The sequence below is a fragment of the Bos grunniens genome, chromosome 12 (genome assembly GCF_055505025.1).
Source record: "Bos grunniens cultivar Pamir isolate PY7600 chromosome 12, Bosgru_T2T1.0, whole genome shotgun sequence".
NCBI classification, from domain to species: Eukaryota; Metazoa; Chordata; class Mammalia; order Artiodactyla; family Bovidae; genus Bos; species Bos grunniens.
This window is the reverse complement of record NC_141176.1, coordinates 85,507,977-85,525,130: the sequence shown is the minus strand read 5'-3', so window position 1 is coordinate 85,525,130 and position 17,154 is coordinate 85,507,977. Positions and strand designations below refer to the sequence as shown.

Below are 17,154 nucleotides of genomic sequence, written 5' to 3'. Positions count from 1 at the left end.
CAGCTCATATTTACACAATGACAATCAAGGTCAAGTTCCAAGCCCTAAGCCTCAGAAAGCTGACATCAGAATCATCAATAATTGTTTGCATTCAGTGTGTCCAGGGAAGGAAAGGAAAGGAAGGAAAGAAGGTAACATTTGAGGATCTACTATAATAAGAACTGTGAAATATTCCACCAGAGATTCCGACCAAAGTTCTCACATCAACACTTTGTTTTATTAACCCCATTTTACAAAGGGGAAAATCAAAGATTAGGGATGTTAGGGAGATTGCAACAGTGTTAAGTGGCAGAACCCCATTTATGTTGGGTTTTGTGCATGTTTTAGAGAATAATCTTTCCACAACCTGCAAGAATGACTGCAGAACTTAGTAAAGCAAATGGTCAGACTCCCCTACTCAGAGTCTCTGACTCAGTCCATGTGTTCATTTCCTACAGCTGCTGTAACAAATCACCACAAACTGGGGCAGCTTCAGAGCACAGTGTCGTTATCTCACAGTTCTGTGGGTCAGACGTTCATATACGGCACAACTGTAGTGGGTCCTAGGCTTAGAGTCTCACGGAGCTGAAATCAAAGGTCTTGACAGGGCTGCCTCCCTTCCTGGAGCCTCTGGGGAAGAATCGGCTTCTGCTCTCATTCAGCTTGTTGACCAAACTTAGTTCCTTGTGGTTGGAGGACTGATGTCCCCTTGTCCCTTCGACTCATCCAAGGCCAAGCTTGACCTGTAGGGGCTTCCTGCACTCCTCTCATGCTTTCCTAGTGGCCCCTTCCAGCAAGGCCAGAATCTCTGAATCTCTTTAAGTTTCTCTTCTGCTGCATCTCTCTGACTCCAACCAGAGAAAGTTCTCTGGTTTTAAGGACTCATCATAATTAGACTGGTCCCTTGGTAATCCGGAAAAATCTCCCGATCTTAAAAGTCCAGAAACCTTAATTACATCTGCAAACTTCCCTTTGTATGTAGTATAGTCACAGGATCCATGGATAAGAGAACACATATCTTTTTTCCGAAGTGGGTGCATTGTGCCCACTGTAGTCAATCTGGGGCCCCAGAATTTCTGATCTAACAGGTTTCTAGGTGATGCTACTGGTCAAGCAACCACACTTTGTGAACTCCTGCTCTAGCTTTTACTCCAAGTGTGGCCCATGGTGTCAGCATCACCTAGAAGCTTGTTAAAAATGCAGAATCTCAGGCTTCATCCCAGACTTAGTAAACAAGAACCTGTGGTTTAACAACATCCCTATGGAATTTCTATGCTCATAAAAGTTTGAGAAACATTGCTTCAGGGCAATAAAAAGTGGGATAAAGGAATAAAGTGTGTGGGCTTGCTGTCACTTCAGTCATGCCCAATTCTATGCAACCCCATGGACTGCAGCCTGCCAGGCTTCTCTGTCCATGGGATTCTTTGGATAAGAATACTGGAGTGGGTTGCCATGTCTTTCTCTAGGGGATCTTTCTGACCCAGGGATCGAACTCATGTCTCCTATGCTTCCAGCCTTGGCAGGTGGGTTCTTTACCACTAGCAGCACCTGCGAAGCCCAAAGGAATGAAGTATATGCTTTATTTATTCTCAAAACCTTTTGAAAGATACTGCTCCTCCTTTGTCTGGGTATTGCTCCTCCTTTTTTTCCTCTTGGCAGGAATAGAGGGAGGTATCTTACCTATAAATTTGTACCCGTAAAGGATTCCTGTTCTGTCTCTCTCTCCAGTTTTATTTGCCCACCCCTGCTTCCCATTTTCTTTTAAAAGGAGGGAAATCCCCCCATGACTCAACCAAAGAAATGTTTAACAACCTGAACAGAAGCAGGTTGGATCTGATGATTCACTGGGCAGCCTTGCCCAGGACACCCCTCCTTTGGTCAAATCCAAGGTCTGATGGGAACAGATTTCAAATGGTGCTCAGATGGGTTCCAGGAGGAAATACGGTACTCACCATCACCCATGACCAGAGACAGGGCGAGTGCCGGCCCGTGCAGCAAAATCTGCTTTTATTTTGACATTAATAGGATTTCCTCAGTCCTGGAAAGAGATTCAGCAGAATCTAAGGGCCCCAGAGGAGAAGAAAATGTCATTAACCCTTTTATTGAGGATGTTATTGGTTTTCTGTGAGTTCCCATTAGAGGAAAGTGGCTGCAGTTAGAATCTATGGAAGAAAACTGAAAAGTGATGCAGACAGACAGCCTGAGACCAAACACACAGCTTACTGCTCTCTCCGGCTCAACAGTGCCTGAGTGCAATCACTGAAACCCAGTCATTAGACAGCCAGAGAAAAGTGGGATACGTTTCAAGAGGTACACATTAGCTGAGCGTTAATTATCCCAAATTCTCTTGCTTTCTCTTAATTTAAGGCAAGATAAAGAGAACATATCAAAAATGGAAAGACGTTTGGTAGTGAAAATAAGAAGACATGAGTACAATGAAGTCCTATTAAGCACGCTGTATTGGGAAAAGACAAACCGATAAACTGATCCTCTCTTCCCCCGACCTCCTTTCTCTCTCTCTCTCTCTCTCTCTCTCTCTCACACACACACACACACACACACACACACACTCACTATGCTGTTTCTTTTTTAGTGCACTGAGTTCCAGGCAATAAAGACCCATATTGTCTGCTAAAATCAACCGATTATTCCAGAATCTACACGAGGAATCAAATAAACCAACTCTCATTCCCAGCACATTCTCTTGATTCTTGGACTTCTCCCTTAATTGCATAAGGAGACCATGAGAGCATTTGCAATACTAAACCCAGTCCTCTAAAACATTAGCAAATTATCTGTGGGTACTCAATAATACAAGTGTGCGTTGGCAAAGAATGTTAGCCACTCAGAAATGTTTAATGAGGCACCTGACAGTGTATGCAAATGACTCCAGCAAAGAGTCAACAGGCAATGACCAGTGAAGGCAAGATACGAGACAAAAGCCAAAGAGGTGACAAGCATTCCAGAAGTCTTGAAGGGAAAAGATTCCTACCTCTCCGATCAATGCAATTTGCCCACCTCCATTTCTGGAAACTATTTACCTTGAGAAGCATTTACAAAGAGAAAAAAAAATTTCTTGAAATCTGCAGAGTGCTTACTTTTGAAAATCACCTAGCAAAATAGCTTGGCTTTCAACCCATCACCAATGAACCAGTGCTGTCTTAGATCCGTGTTTATTGGGAGTGGAAGGAGAAGTAAGAGACGGCCTAGATCAAACTTGGGACCACTCTGGGGTCACTGGGGGCACCAGACGAGCCTTCATTGGACGCTTGACCTGATGGGCAACAGTCTGGTCAAGTCTCCTCCAAACTATTCATCTTTTCATGCATGTAAATTCACGATATATATACATACACATACAATTATTATCAATTGAAAGTATATATAATAACCTGGGTGCCCCCCCAATATACTGTGTTTCTGTCTCTATTCTTTCTCACATGCTATTTCATCTCCCGTTCCCGTTTCTGTGACACGAACCCACCTAGACATCTTTGAAGATCCTGTTCAGCTGTTGCAAGCCCTGCACATCTGCTGTTGGAGGCTGCAGCTGTCCCTGACACGTGGCTGACAGCCACCACTGTCCCAGCACGCTTGCTGCTTGGCCACCAGCACTCCACTTGCTCTGGTGCTTCTCTCTCCATCTTCACAGCCATCAATTGCTGAGTCCTACCACCTCCACAAAGCTGCTGCAGCCCCAGTGTTCTTCCCTGGGAAATCCCATGGATAGAGAAGCCCAGTGGGCTGCAGTCCACAGGGTCACTTAACGACCGAACAACAACAAAATTAAAGGAAAACTTTCCCCAAGTGACTAAAATCATTTGAGACCTTCTGTTCCTTCTTCTAGGGTAGTTGGGGCAATAAGCTTGAAAACCCATCCAGAAAACATTTAAAGGACACCCACCTGTATCTCACGGATTTGCCAAATGTCTCCTCTGTACCTGGCACCCAGCTGGATGCGGTGAATATGGTGGGAAGGACACTGCTCCCCAGACACGCGTGCTGCTCTGCAGAGCAGCTCAAGAAGCCTGCGCGCGACTACCCTGGTGGTCCAGCGGTTCAGAATCTGCCTTCCAATGCGGGGGCTGCAGGTTTGAGCCCTGGGAGAGGAACTAAAATCTCACTTGCCACTGGGCACCTAACCCCTCAGGCTGCAACTAGAGAAAGCCCACATGCTGCAATGAAGACCCAGCACAGGCAAGATTTTTTAAAAATTTTAAAAAAGAAAAAAGAAGTGCTATGGGGACAGAGCAGAAAGGTGATTACAGGCATTCAAGGAACAGCACACAACGGGGGACACAGATTTTAGTGCCAGGAGACTACATTGCTGGAGTCTTTCTCATTTCTACACATCTTTTGCATAAAGGTGCTGACCGCCTTTGCTTCTTTCAAGAATGGTTTGTACAGCGCACAGCCTTGGAAGATAGAAATGGTGTCTCCTCCCAGAGCACGGGGAAGAAACATTTATTGTGCAGTACAATAAAAATCTCATCTCCCTCCTGGGCAAAAATCGGGCAAGTTTCCTTGCAGCCCATTGTTAAAAAAAGATTGAGGTTTCCTAAGCTTGGGGCTCCTCAGCTGTGAAGAAAACCCAGTCCAGGTGCAGCATCCAGGACACTCTCTGCCACCCCTGTGACTTTGGGGACGAAAGAAGCTGACACACGCATGAGACATGAGGTGCTTGCTCTGCAGAGAATAGTAAAGTCCTTCGTCTCTTACCCACCAGGGCTGTGTATTCTCCCAGCACCCTTGACACAGTGCTGGGCTGCAATGTTAGCTTGAAAGGATAAAACCTAGGAATCGTCACAGTTCTTGACATTTAGATGGGGTCAGAGAATTATTTGGTGGGTCCTGACAACCTGACAACCACTTGAACCAAGACAGGCTGGCTTCATATAAGTTAGCCACGGGACAGCCAAGAAGACAAGGTGAAGAGCACACACAAGAAGCCAGAAAGCATGACCACGCAATGCATTTAGAAAACCTCGATTTAGAACAGCTTGGCCAGATTATCATCAAGAGTTTTACACACAGTCATGAAACTAAATCAATGGATTCAATTTCGCCTTAGGGGTCATTTCGAGTTAAAATTTTTGTTGATAATAATATTAACCATAGTCTTAGTTAACGCAGTTCTTCCCAAACTGAGGTTGAAAGAAAAACTGTTCTGTATAGTGTTCATTGGTGTTCCAAGAAAAATCGACTTTCCTTGCACAATTAAGTTAGTTTGTTAACTGCAGATGAAGTTCAATAGGTTCCCCTGCCACTGAAGTTTCCTCAATACTTTAACATGGTTATGCATATTTTTTAAAAACCAAAGGGAACACTTAGCACTCCGCCTAGCCCAAGCTAATCTGATCAGATACCCTTTGTTTAGGGAACCCTGACTAACATTTCCTGGAATCATTGATCTGTTCCTGCTGATGTGAGTAATGTCTGTCTAAATCCATTTAAAAATCACTATAGGGTTGGGAAGATCCCCTGGAGGAGGAAATGGCAACCCACTCCAGTATTCTTGCCTGGAGAATCCCATGGACAGAGGAACCTGGTGGGCTACAGTCCATGGGGTTGCAAAGAGCTGGATATGACTTAGTGACTGAGCAAGCACCATAGCCTTATAAGTAAACACAAAAAAATTATAATTGATAAAATTAATCTTTGACTGGATTTGCTTTTTAAATGTATCCACAGGGTTAGGAGTCTGTGGTCCTAAACCTTCATGAACTAAAAAAAGTAAAATTTCATAAACGCTCATCTGCCTCTCTCCTCTGCTCCGGTGATCTACAAATTAACAAATCATTCCATTCACCACACAGAAACATCTAAGCATATGAGCCATGCAGCCTCATCTCTGGTTGAATAACCTGTTCCAGGGGCAATTCACATGATACTAAATATATTTTGTTGTTGTTGTTGTTTAGTCACTAAGTCGCGTCTGACTCGTTGTGACCCTGTGGTCCATAGCCCACAAGTCTCCCCTGTCCATGGGATTCTCCAGGAAAGAATACCGAGTGGGTTGTCATTTCCTTCTCCAGGGGACCAAATCTGGGTCTCCTGCATTGGCAGGCAGATTCTTTACCATCTGAACCACATGGAAAGGCCAATATATGCTACTGTATCCAATCAAACACAGCAAGTCTGTGATCTACCCTGTACAATTCAGGTGTTATATATTCTTTGTCAAAGAATGCACTTAGGTCATTGAAAATAGAGCATGGTATACTCAAATTATTTTAATATGAAAAATATATAATGTGTATAAACTACCGCATTATATGTGTGCATATGTATCATATACAGACATTTTGAAAACACCTATGCAAGTTCTTTCAACTCTAAAACTAAAAGGATTAGAGAGTGAAGTAAGTCAGAAAGAGAAATATATATTCACACATGTATGTGGAATCTAGAAAAATGGTACAGATGAACACAGCTCCAGGGCAGGAATAAAGATGCAGACATAGAGAACAGACGTACGGACACAGTGGGGAAAGAGAGGGTGGGAGGAGTTGAGAGAGAAGCATTGACATATATACTCCTCCACGTGTAAAACAGATAGCTAGTGGGAAAATGCTCTATAGCACAGGGAGTTCCGCCTGGGGCTCTGTGATGACCTAGAGGGGTGAGATGCGGGGAGGGGAGGGAGGCCAGGAGGGGGGTGTATGTATACATACCTTGATTCACTCCATAGTGTAGCAGAAACGAACACAATGCAAAGAATTATACTTCAATTTTTTAAAAAAGATTATGGAAACCACGTAAGACAAAGTTGATAGCCCGCTGATTGTTAGACATTTTATAGCTGAAATAATGGTTTAATCATTGCTCCAAGCACATGTTACAATACAAATGTAAACAAGCTTTCCTTAAAGTTGTAGGAAAACTGGTATTTCCCACATTGAAAAGCTCTCTTGACCAAAAGTGTTTTGTCCTAATCTGCTTCAATCTATTAAAGGGCAAAGATTCAATTGGATGGTTTTCTGCTGTCTGTAAATCTATCCTGAATCCCTCACCCCTAGCACAGAGCCATCATATACAAGACATCCAATCACTATTTATTGAATCAATAAGTAAACTTTTCACCTGGAAATTGATATAACTATACCATACAATTTTAAGTACATTTGCTATCTGTGAACTTCTCTACCACCAATCCATTTAATTCAAATGGGTATAAAAGGTAAAGAAGAGAGTGAAAATGCTGACTTAAAACTCAACATTTAAAAAACTAACATCATGGCATCCAGTCCCATCACTTCATGGCAAATAAATGGGGGGGGGGGGAGTGGCAGATTTTATTTTCTTGGGCTCCAAAATCACTGCAGATTGTAACTGCAGCCATGAAATTAAAAGACACTTGCTCCTTGGAAGAAAAGCTATGACAAACCTAGACAGCATATTAAGAAGCAGAGACATCACTTTACCCACAAAGGTGTGTAAAGTCAAAGCTATGGTTTTTCCAGTAGTCAGGTATGGATGTGAAAGTTGGACTCTAAAGAAGGCTGAGCACCAAAGGATTGATGCTTTCAAACTATGGTGTTGGAGAAGACACTTGAGAGCCCTTTGGACTGCAAGGAAATCAAACCAGTCAAACCTAAAGGAAATCAACTCTGAATATTCATTGGAAGGACTGAGATTGAAGAAAACTCCAGTATTTTGGCCACCTGATGCAAAGAGCTGACTCATTGGAAAAAATCCTGATGCTGGGGGAGACTGAGGGCAGGAGGAGAAGGGGGCGACAGAGGATGAGATGGTTGGACGGCATCACTGACTCAGTGGACATGAGTTTGAGCAAATTCCGAGAGACAGTGAAGGACAGGAAAGCCTGGCATGCTGCAGTCCATGGGAGTCACAAAGAGTTGGACACAACTAAGCAACTGAACAACAAATGAAAGTTCACTAAAAAAAAAAAAAAAAGAAAGAAAGAAAAGAAATGTAAAAGAAGTGTTTAAATGTTCAAATGGAGGAATGATTAAAATATTAAAATCCTAAGGATTATATAATTTTTATATAAAAAAATTAGAGTTAAAACAATGTAGTAAATGTAGACAATATTTTGCTTATATAGATGTTTCACTTAAATTGAAAAGCAAATGCATTTGTCACCACAGTTTTTCTTTATAAACTATTTGACAGAGTTTTACAATATTCATTTATTTGAGATCTTTAGCCTTCTTAAAACAAGTAGCATTTAGTTTATAAATCCTCTGGATTTTAGCAGAGCAGTACTTTGTTATTTTAAACAAAAGTCATGCAGAGGAGTCAGCAATTCATGTTGAAATCAATAAAAGATTTGAAACCACATAGGTAATCTCATGGAGAAGGCAATGGCACCCGACTCTAGTACTCTTGCCTGGAAAATCCCATGGATGGAGGAGCCTAGTAGGCTGCAGTCCATGGGGTTGCTAAGAGTCAGACACGACTGAGCGACTTCACTTTCACATTTCACTTTCATGCACTGGAGAAGGAAATGGCAACCCACTCCAGTGTTCTTGCCTGGAGAATCCCAGGGACGGGGGAGCCTGGTGGGCTGCCGTCTATGGGGTCGCACAGAGTTGGACACGACTGAAGTGACTTAGCAGCAACAGCAGGTAATCTCACCTATGTGAGAAAACAGTCATACACAAAACTAACTGTCCTATAGAATGGAGTTCACTTACTCGTCCATTTATCAAGCCCTTACTGATTTCTGCAATGTTTACTGAACACATATTATGGCGCAGGTTCTGTGGAAGATGCTGCAGGGACAAGGACTAACAAAATATCGCAGTCCACTGGCAGGCTTAGGGTACATTACATTCACTCACTTCCATGACCTCTACCCTGGCCCTCGTCCAGGCCCTATAGCTCCTCAACAACCAAGAAAGACTATTGTCTACCATTTTCCCAGAATCTCCAGCCAATAGACAGTGCTTCAGTCTTCCTAATGCACAAATTTAAGTAACTCCCCTCTTCAAAGTAGATCTTTGGCTCAGATAGTAAAGCATCTGCCTGCAACACAGGAGACCCGGGTTCAACTCCTAGGTCAGGAAGATCCCCTGGAGAAGGAAATGGCAATCTACTCCAGTACTTTTGCCTGGAAAATCCCATGGACAGAGGAGCCTGGTAGGTTACAGTCCTTGAGGTCTCAAAGAGTTGGACACGACTGAGCAACTTCATTTTCCACTTTCCTCTTCAAAACATTTTACTTCCACTCTATAACCCATGGAGTAAACTATAAATTCCTTAACCGGCAATAATTTGGGGACCTCACCATCTTGACCCCAGTCTATCTTTTCAGTCTTAAAAAGCTAACATATCAAGGAGTGATTTACATGATCCCAGTCCTTTTGCAGATAGTATTCCATATACATGGCCCTAGAATTTTCACAAACACTATCTCAACAACAATGGAGATTATCTGAGGAACGTTGTGTGTCCCCCTAAAACATTTCATTTCTCTCCTTGGCTCACCAGAGACTTGGTTTCTAAGCTCCAGACATCTAGGTGGAGCCACGTGACTAGTTCCAGTCAATAGAATGTGAACAGATTTGGACTTTTTAATAGGCCTGTTTTCCTAAGAGATCTCTCACATGCTCTTCCTCTCTCTTCCCTTTTGTGGCAAACTTGGGGGTCATATGTTAAGGATGATGGCATCCCAGGAAAGAATGCCTGAAACTCATGTTCCCCCCAACACTGCTTCACCACCTCCCCCCAAAACCAAATGGACTGGGATGTTAGGAGACCTTTGATCTTCATTGCGTTAAGTGACTGAGATTTCCATTTATTCTGACAATGCAGGAAGAAATTAATTTGATATCCTTTTAGAAATGAGAAGACTAAGATTCTGAATGATAAGTGACATCCACATACATGTGGTTAGGGACTTCCCTGGGAGTCCAGTGGCTAAGACTCCATACCTCCACTCAGACGGCTGGGGTTCAGTCCCTAGTCAGGGAACTAAGATCTCACATGCCAAATAGTGCGGCCAAAAAAAAAAAATCTAAAAAGATTTTTTTTAAGTTTGTATTGACTTAAGTTCATTTTTATAAGCTTTTATAAAATTTGATATATTTTCTACTTCTATTAATTATTTTAAACTATCCCATTCCCCAAGACATAACATACAAAATATCATAATTCTTTTTTAAGTGCTACCTTAGTAGTTGTATTTTAAAGACAACAGAATCACTAGGGGGTGGGATGGGGTAGGAGGGAGGTTCAAGAGGCGGAGACATATGTATACCTATGGCTGATTAATGTGGATGTATGGCAGAAACCAACACAATATTGTAAAGCAACTATCCTCCAATTAAAAATGTGTGTATATATATGAATACATATACATATTTATATATATGACAACAGGATCAAAAAAGACATTATAGGCAGCATTGGCTTTGCATTGCCTTGCACGTAAGTCACTCAATAATCATGTTGAATGAATGAAGGTGGTGGTTTGACCATTGAATCTGTCATGAGTAGATGCATGGATTTACAGTGAGTGTCAGCGAAAGTCACTTCTGATACTAACACAGATGGGTAAGGTCTGTAAAGGATCTTCTGGACATGGCGTCCACTTTGATCTCCTCTTTAACTACAGGACGTTAGTTCTGGTTTTTAAAGTGCACTTTGAAGCCCTTTGATCCTCTCTAATGAGCCACTTGATTATATAAGCTCTGCTTCATGTTTCAGAAATGAATCTGCAGTGTCTATGTTTCTCAGAGATGAACTTAGGGTATCTGAAGAGTGGGGCAGACTATTAACAAGCTGTTATTCTTGTTTTATGTCTGTTACCACAAACCAATTCACTTCAGCAGTTTTTACCTACTAAAAAAAAATTATACAAATTAGAACATGTCTTAAAAAATGAATCACTTCTAAATAAACCTTAGATGTAATTAGAATGACGATACTTATTATGAAGAGCCGAGTCTCCTTTCATTGGCACTAGTTACAAAGGTTAAAAATGTCCTCCTATAAAATACTGCATAATTAAACAAAGCAATTTTGTAATTACCCACTACAGAACTGGATGAATTCCAAGTTTCATAATTATTTCAACCTATAGATGATCCACTTGTACAGAAAAAAAAAAAAGTCCAAAGGACTTTCTCTTTAGTGCAGTTTATTTCCTTCCCATTTCTCTCAATTTGTTCAGCTACTCTTCAAAAAAAATTTTCAAATAACAAAAAACAAATAGTTGTCCACTCCTTGAACATCCCTCCTCCAGTGATGATGCGTAGTTATGGGTATAGACTGTCAGGCTTTCTGTTTTAGAATTGCTAAAAATCCACACCAGAAATGAGACATACAAGTGGTACCTGGTCAACCCCACCATCATCGGGTGCAAGAGTAATGCCTAAGGAGAAGTTGAGGGAACTCACTATAGTAATCTGGTGGAGACAAACTCCTTGAAAGTCAAATTCCTGTTTCCCAATGGGATCAAATTACACAACAGACAGGCAAATTCCCACCATGCCAGCTTCTGCATGCTGAACTTCTGGAAGTTTCCACCTAAACCACACACCATCCCCTCAACTTCTCACCATGCCCAGGAGACAGGCTCTTTCCCCAAACTTCAGGTAAACGTCCAGCTAGCTAAGGGTCCAGCCCCACTTCCCTGGGAGTCAATGGACTCAATGTCCATGGCGGCCATTGCCTGTAGGTGATTCTGTAGAAGGAATCCATTATGCACAATCCAACATACTCTGAGATGATAAAAAAAAAAAAAAATTTTTTTTTTAGAAACCTTCAGAATTTCCAGGTCACTGGAGGAATTTTAAAATCCCAGAGATGACCTAGTCCTTTCATCAAATATCCATGATACACCTTAGGCATTTTGCAAGTACCAATTCTAATACCTTGGCCAAATTTCACCTTTGAGAAGGTACCCTGGTTAATTATTCAGTCATTTTACTTTGAAAGTAGTATTCTTGCTTTAGGCTCAGACCACTTTCCCCTAGCACAATGAATAAATGTCCCCTGATGCCAGGAGGCTGGGTGGAGTTTCTATAAGTGAAAAAAATCTTAAAAAATGATGAAGTTGCACTCAGATCTCACTATTAGAGCATGATTAACTTTTCCAGAAGGCCACATTGGAAAAGTGAAAAACAGAGGACGTTAACCAATGATTCACAGAGTCCAAGTTCAATGTCCTCTGGGGACTCACCTCCTAGTCTGAGCATTCAGAACCAGGGAGAACAAGGGTCATTACAAGAATCCAGTGGTCCAGGCGAAATGGCTTGGCTTTGTCTTTCAGGCTCTTCTCTGAGTTTTAATGTAAAAATAGAAGACTAAATTACCTGACCTCTAGGCAAATGAAACACCCTGTATAAATTTCAACTGAAAACCACTTGGAGCAATTTTATATTTATATGCTGTCCTTATGAGAGCATACATTTATGTATCCCTTATTATACCAGACACCTTTCTAGGTGTTTTATAAAAATTATCACTTTTAATCCTTATGATAAGCCTTTTTTTTTTTTTTTTTTTGTGTGAAACGACAGGTTCTAAGAATTTAAGTGACTTGGTCAAGGTCACCCAATACGGAAGCTGAACATCTGTCTCCCCAGCCTGTGGTCTTTCTACAAAAGTTACTCTGCATGTATAGGTATCGATTCTCCACCAACTCTGCCAACTCCTGTGCCGCTTCCATTTTCCAACACTCATCTCTCCCTTAAACACCTTATCTGGAGCTTGGAAACCCTCTACCAAAACTTTTTTCTTCATCTTGTATTGCATTTCTCACTCCATGTCAACTTCCTACTGTTCTTAGAATTCTCTCTGCCTTGGTTTCCTCCATTAACCCATGTGGCTTCTGACCTCCTGACCAAACAAACTAATCATCCTTCCTTCCTTCCTTCCTCAACCCTGCTGATATCAACTCCTTCCTTCATTCCACCCTGTTGGAACATCCACTCTGTGTATTCTGCCTGCCGGGATACACAGAGTGGAGAACACAAAATACATAATATAATCTCATTCCCCTAAGGCATCACAAAGTCTACTTGGGAGACAGGCATGGAAAGAAACCATTCGAAGGCAATGGAACAGTTGCTATAAGACAGATCATACTTAGAAAACTGCAGGAACACATTAATTGAATACCTTCTGTTATCTCCTTGCATCTGATCTTATTATCATCAGATCATCTGAACTTTAAAGATGAGGAAGCTGAGGCTTGGGGAGTTAAGATAATTTGCCCGAAGTCCAACATCTTGGAAGTGAGAAAGTAGAATGACCAGTTCAAGCCTATCTGATAACGAACTCACCCTCTTTCCCGTCCACAAGCACTAATGCACTTAATTCCCTCCGCACTCGAATGCAAGCTCTTTTCTTAAGATGGTTTCCAGTTCGGCCCCTTCTTCTTGTCCACAAGCACCCAGTTCCAACAGGGCCTTCATAGTGCCCTTGATGCTTTACTGCAATGTCCCGCAGTGCTCTTTGCCTCAGGGGGAGCCCTGTCACTCGGGAGGGTCTACAGCACAAAGAAGGAAAGCCTGTGTTTTCTGGGGTGCCAGTTAGGCTTGCTGCAAACTACCCCACAACTCTGTGGGTTAAAACAATAATGTTCTATTGTTTCTCATGCTTCTGAGGGTCGACTGTGCTCAGCTGGACGTTTCTTGCTCAGGGTCACTCATGCAATTGCAGTCAGATGCTGGCTGGGACGGGAATCAGTAGAAGGCCTCCCCTCATTCACATTTCTGGTTTCTGGACTAAGATGGCTGGAAAAAGTGGGAATTGGTCAGGCCCGTCCATGGGTTCCCTCTGGCCACCTCTCAGCATGATAGACTTGGAGGAGTGCTGGGCTTCTCACGTGGCAAATGGCTGCCCCCAAAACATGTATCCTAAGAGGCTGGGGAGAAAGCTTTAGACTTCTTTTGATCTAGCCATGGGCTTCCCAGGCAGCACTAGTGGTAAAGAACACACCTAGCAATGCAGGTAGACTTAAGAGACGCAGGTTTGATTCCTGGGTCAGAAAGATCCCCTGGAGGAGGGGGCATGGCAACCCACTCCGGTATTCTTGCCTGAGAAATCCCATGGACAGAGGAGCCTGGCAGGCTGTAGTCCACGGGGTTGCAAAAAATAGGACATAACTGAAGCAACTTAGTGCAAATTCTAGAACGTTATGTCTGCTCAACTGAGATAAGTCTAAGTCCAAAGCATCAGTCCAGATTCCAGGAGAGCAAATTAGACTCTACTTTTCAATGAAAGAAGTGGCAAAACAAAAAACTGATGACTTGATCTGGGTTCAAGTGCCAGTTTTGCCACTCACTAGCCAGGTGGCCTTAAGCCAGTGGCTTAGCCTCTCTGAAACAGTGCTCTTGTCTCTTAAATATTGTAAAGAGTATCTATCTCATTGGGTTGCTGTGAGAATCAAATGAAATCCAGCGTGTAAAGTGCCAAGTACCAGACAGGCAGCTGCTCTGTAAATGTTAACCTCTCTGGGTTGGTGGGGGGCAGTGTATATGGGCTCCACAATTGGACACCAAATCTCCATCCTAAAACCAACCCACTTCCTTCCTTTTACTCGCGGTGCAACCATCTCCCAGTTCCCTAAGTACAAGACTTCAGAGTCAGCCTCTCCCTTTTGGTCCCATTTTCTAAGCCCCGGTGTTTCTAATTCATCATTTTATCTCAAATCTACTACGTCAACTCAACCCCAGGGTCACAGTTTCAGTCCTCAGCATGGCTCATCCACACACCTTAATAATTCTCCCTGCACCCAGCCTCTCTCCCATTTCAACCTGTCTTCCGAGGTCACCAGCGTTAGGCATTTGATGATACCAACCCTGTTTAAAAGTCTCCCGCTCCTTTCAGATAGAACGCGCAACTACTAGCACTCACAGAAGAGTCTTTTACCCTCTGACCTCTGACCCCAACCCACACATCCACGTCCCTTCCCACCCCTCCCTCTGAGACACCTTACACTGAAGTCACGCCGGCATGCCACCGTGCTTGACACGTACATTCTAGATTCACGTGACTTTATGCCTTGGCAGGTCCTTGGGGCTCCGACAGGATTGCTCACGGCAGGAGACGCCTCTTCTCACAGCAGAGATTCTCCCTGAAAGCACCACCCACCTGACAATACTGATTTCCGCAGAGAGACTCTCACCTGTGTGAGGACCACCTGCCCACCCACCGACGTCCTCCACGCTCCCGCAACGCCTTTCCGTGATGGGGACCCAGTTCCTGGGTGCTCCCTGCCTCCTCCCCGCTGCTCCTCACAGCCGCTCTGGGCCACCCTCCACCCCCCAGCCCTCAGAACCTGCTTCCTGAGGTGACCATAGCCCTGGCCATTTGGCTGAGGGTCAGTCAGGATGGTCTGCAGCTGTATTAGAAGAGAGTTGGCATCTTGAACTTAACTAGAGGCAGAAACACAGGAGGCAACCCAACTGGGAACTCTCTCTCTCCCCGTAGTAGAATATATTTCCGTGTGTTGCTGTTGTGTTGGGTTGAATAGAGACGAGCTGCAGCCCTCAAGGGGACGAGGAAACCATTTGCTTTTCCTCACAACTGTATTGTCCCAGTGCTTCCTCTTCAGCTAATCAGTTACGGATTCCAACAGAGCACAGCAGTGGCCCCCCGCCCAGCCCCAGACCTAGAGGCTGGAGTCCCAGCAGCCTGGCTGGTGTGTCCACATCTCTTTCTGGCCCTCAGAGTCAATGGAACACTCCCCCAAAGCAGAGACAGCATCAGATCACAGGTCCAAGAAGGGAGTCATGAATTGCTCAGAAACCAAAACTCTAAAAGAGGAAATTATAAGATAAATTGCCCCAAATAAGTCATACCGAAACTCAAGAATTTTCACACAAATTAGTGTTAAAGAGCAAGCTTAAAAATTGGCCCCCTGATGACTGAGTACCAAGTGAATGTCAAAGGCTGCATCCACAGACTGTTTTCCAAAGTTCTTCTTAAAGAACTCTATGTTTTATTATAGTGAAGCCCTTTGTTTTTGTACAAGTTGTTTAATAATTTGAATTATAAAATATGTGAGTCAAAGAGGGAGGGGATATATGTACACATACAGCTGATTCACTTCTTTGTGCAGCAGAAACGAACACAACATTGTAAAGCAAATATACCTCAATAGGCAGAGCACATCATCCGAAATGCTGGGCTGGAGGAGTCATAAGCTGGAATCAAGATTGCAGGGAGAAATATCAACAACTCCCGATATGCAGATGATACTACTCTAATGCAGAAAGCAAAGAGGAACTAAAGAGCCTCTTGATGAGGGTGAAAGAGGAGAATAAAACCACTGGCTTAAAACTCAACATTCAAAAAAGAAGATCATGGCATCCACTCCCATCACTTCCTGGCCAATAGATGAGTAAACAATGGAAACAGTGACAAGACTTCATTTTCTTGGGTTCCAAAATCAATGCAGATGGGGACTGCAGCCACAAAATTAAAAGACACTTACTCCTTGGAAGAAAAGCCATAACAAACTTAGACAGCATATTAAAAAGCAGAGATATCACTTTGTCGACAAAGATCCGTATAGTCAAAGGTATGGTTTTTCCAGTAGTCAAGTATGCATGTGAGAGTTGAACCATAAAGAAAGCTGAGCACTAAAGAATTGATGCTTTTGAACTGTGATGCTGGAGAAGAATCTTAAGAGTCTCTTGGACTGCAAGAAGATCAAACCAGTCGAGCCTAAAGGAAATCAACCGTGAACATTCATTGGAAGGACTGATGCTGAAGCTGAAGCTCCAATACTTTGACCACCTGATGGGAAGAACTGACTCATTGGACAAGACCCTGATGCTGGGGAAGAAGGAGAAGGGGGTAGCAGAGGATGAGATGGTTAGAGAGCATCACTGACTTAATGGACATGAATTTGAGCAAACTCTGGGAGATAGTGAAAGACAGGGAAGCCTGGTGTGCTTCAGTTCATGGGGTGGAAAAGAGTCAGACACAACTTAGTGGATGAACAATAGCAAAGAAGAAAAAAATAAAGCATATGAGTCTTTTCCTCTAGTTCTAGTTTTTTGTTTTTTATGTATATTATCTCTTCTAAATTTTTCTTATTCTTCAAAACTCATAAGGCCAACGATGGTGGTGGAGGGGCAGAGTTTGGCACAAAATTTCTAGAGACCAGTGTTTACACGTGGGGCCCAAATCTACTGCATGTCAGTAAAATCCCTCCCTTGTTGACAAGCACAAAATTTTTTCCACTGGGAC

At 42.9% G+C, this 17,154-nt stretch overlaps 1 long non-coding RNA gene across 1 annotated transcript in view; it reads right to left on the bottom strand.

The window, feature by feature from the left end:
- The window catches only part of LOC147362031 (uncharacterized), a 111,521-nt gene extending 95,489 nt beyond the window's left edge, over positions 1-16,032 (bottom strand). Inside the window, exon 1 of the long non-coding RNA XR_015138454.1 lies at positions 14,934-16,032. This is a non-coding gene — a long non-coding RNA (uncharacterized LOC147362031). The remainder of the gene's footprint in view (positions 1-14,933) is intronic.
- Positions 16,033-17,154: the final 1,122 nt, after the last annotated feature.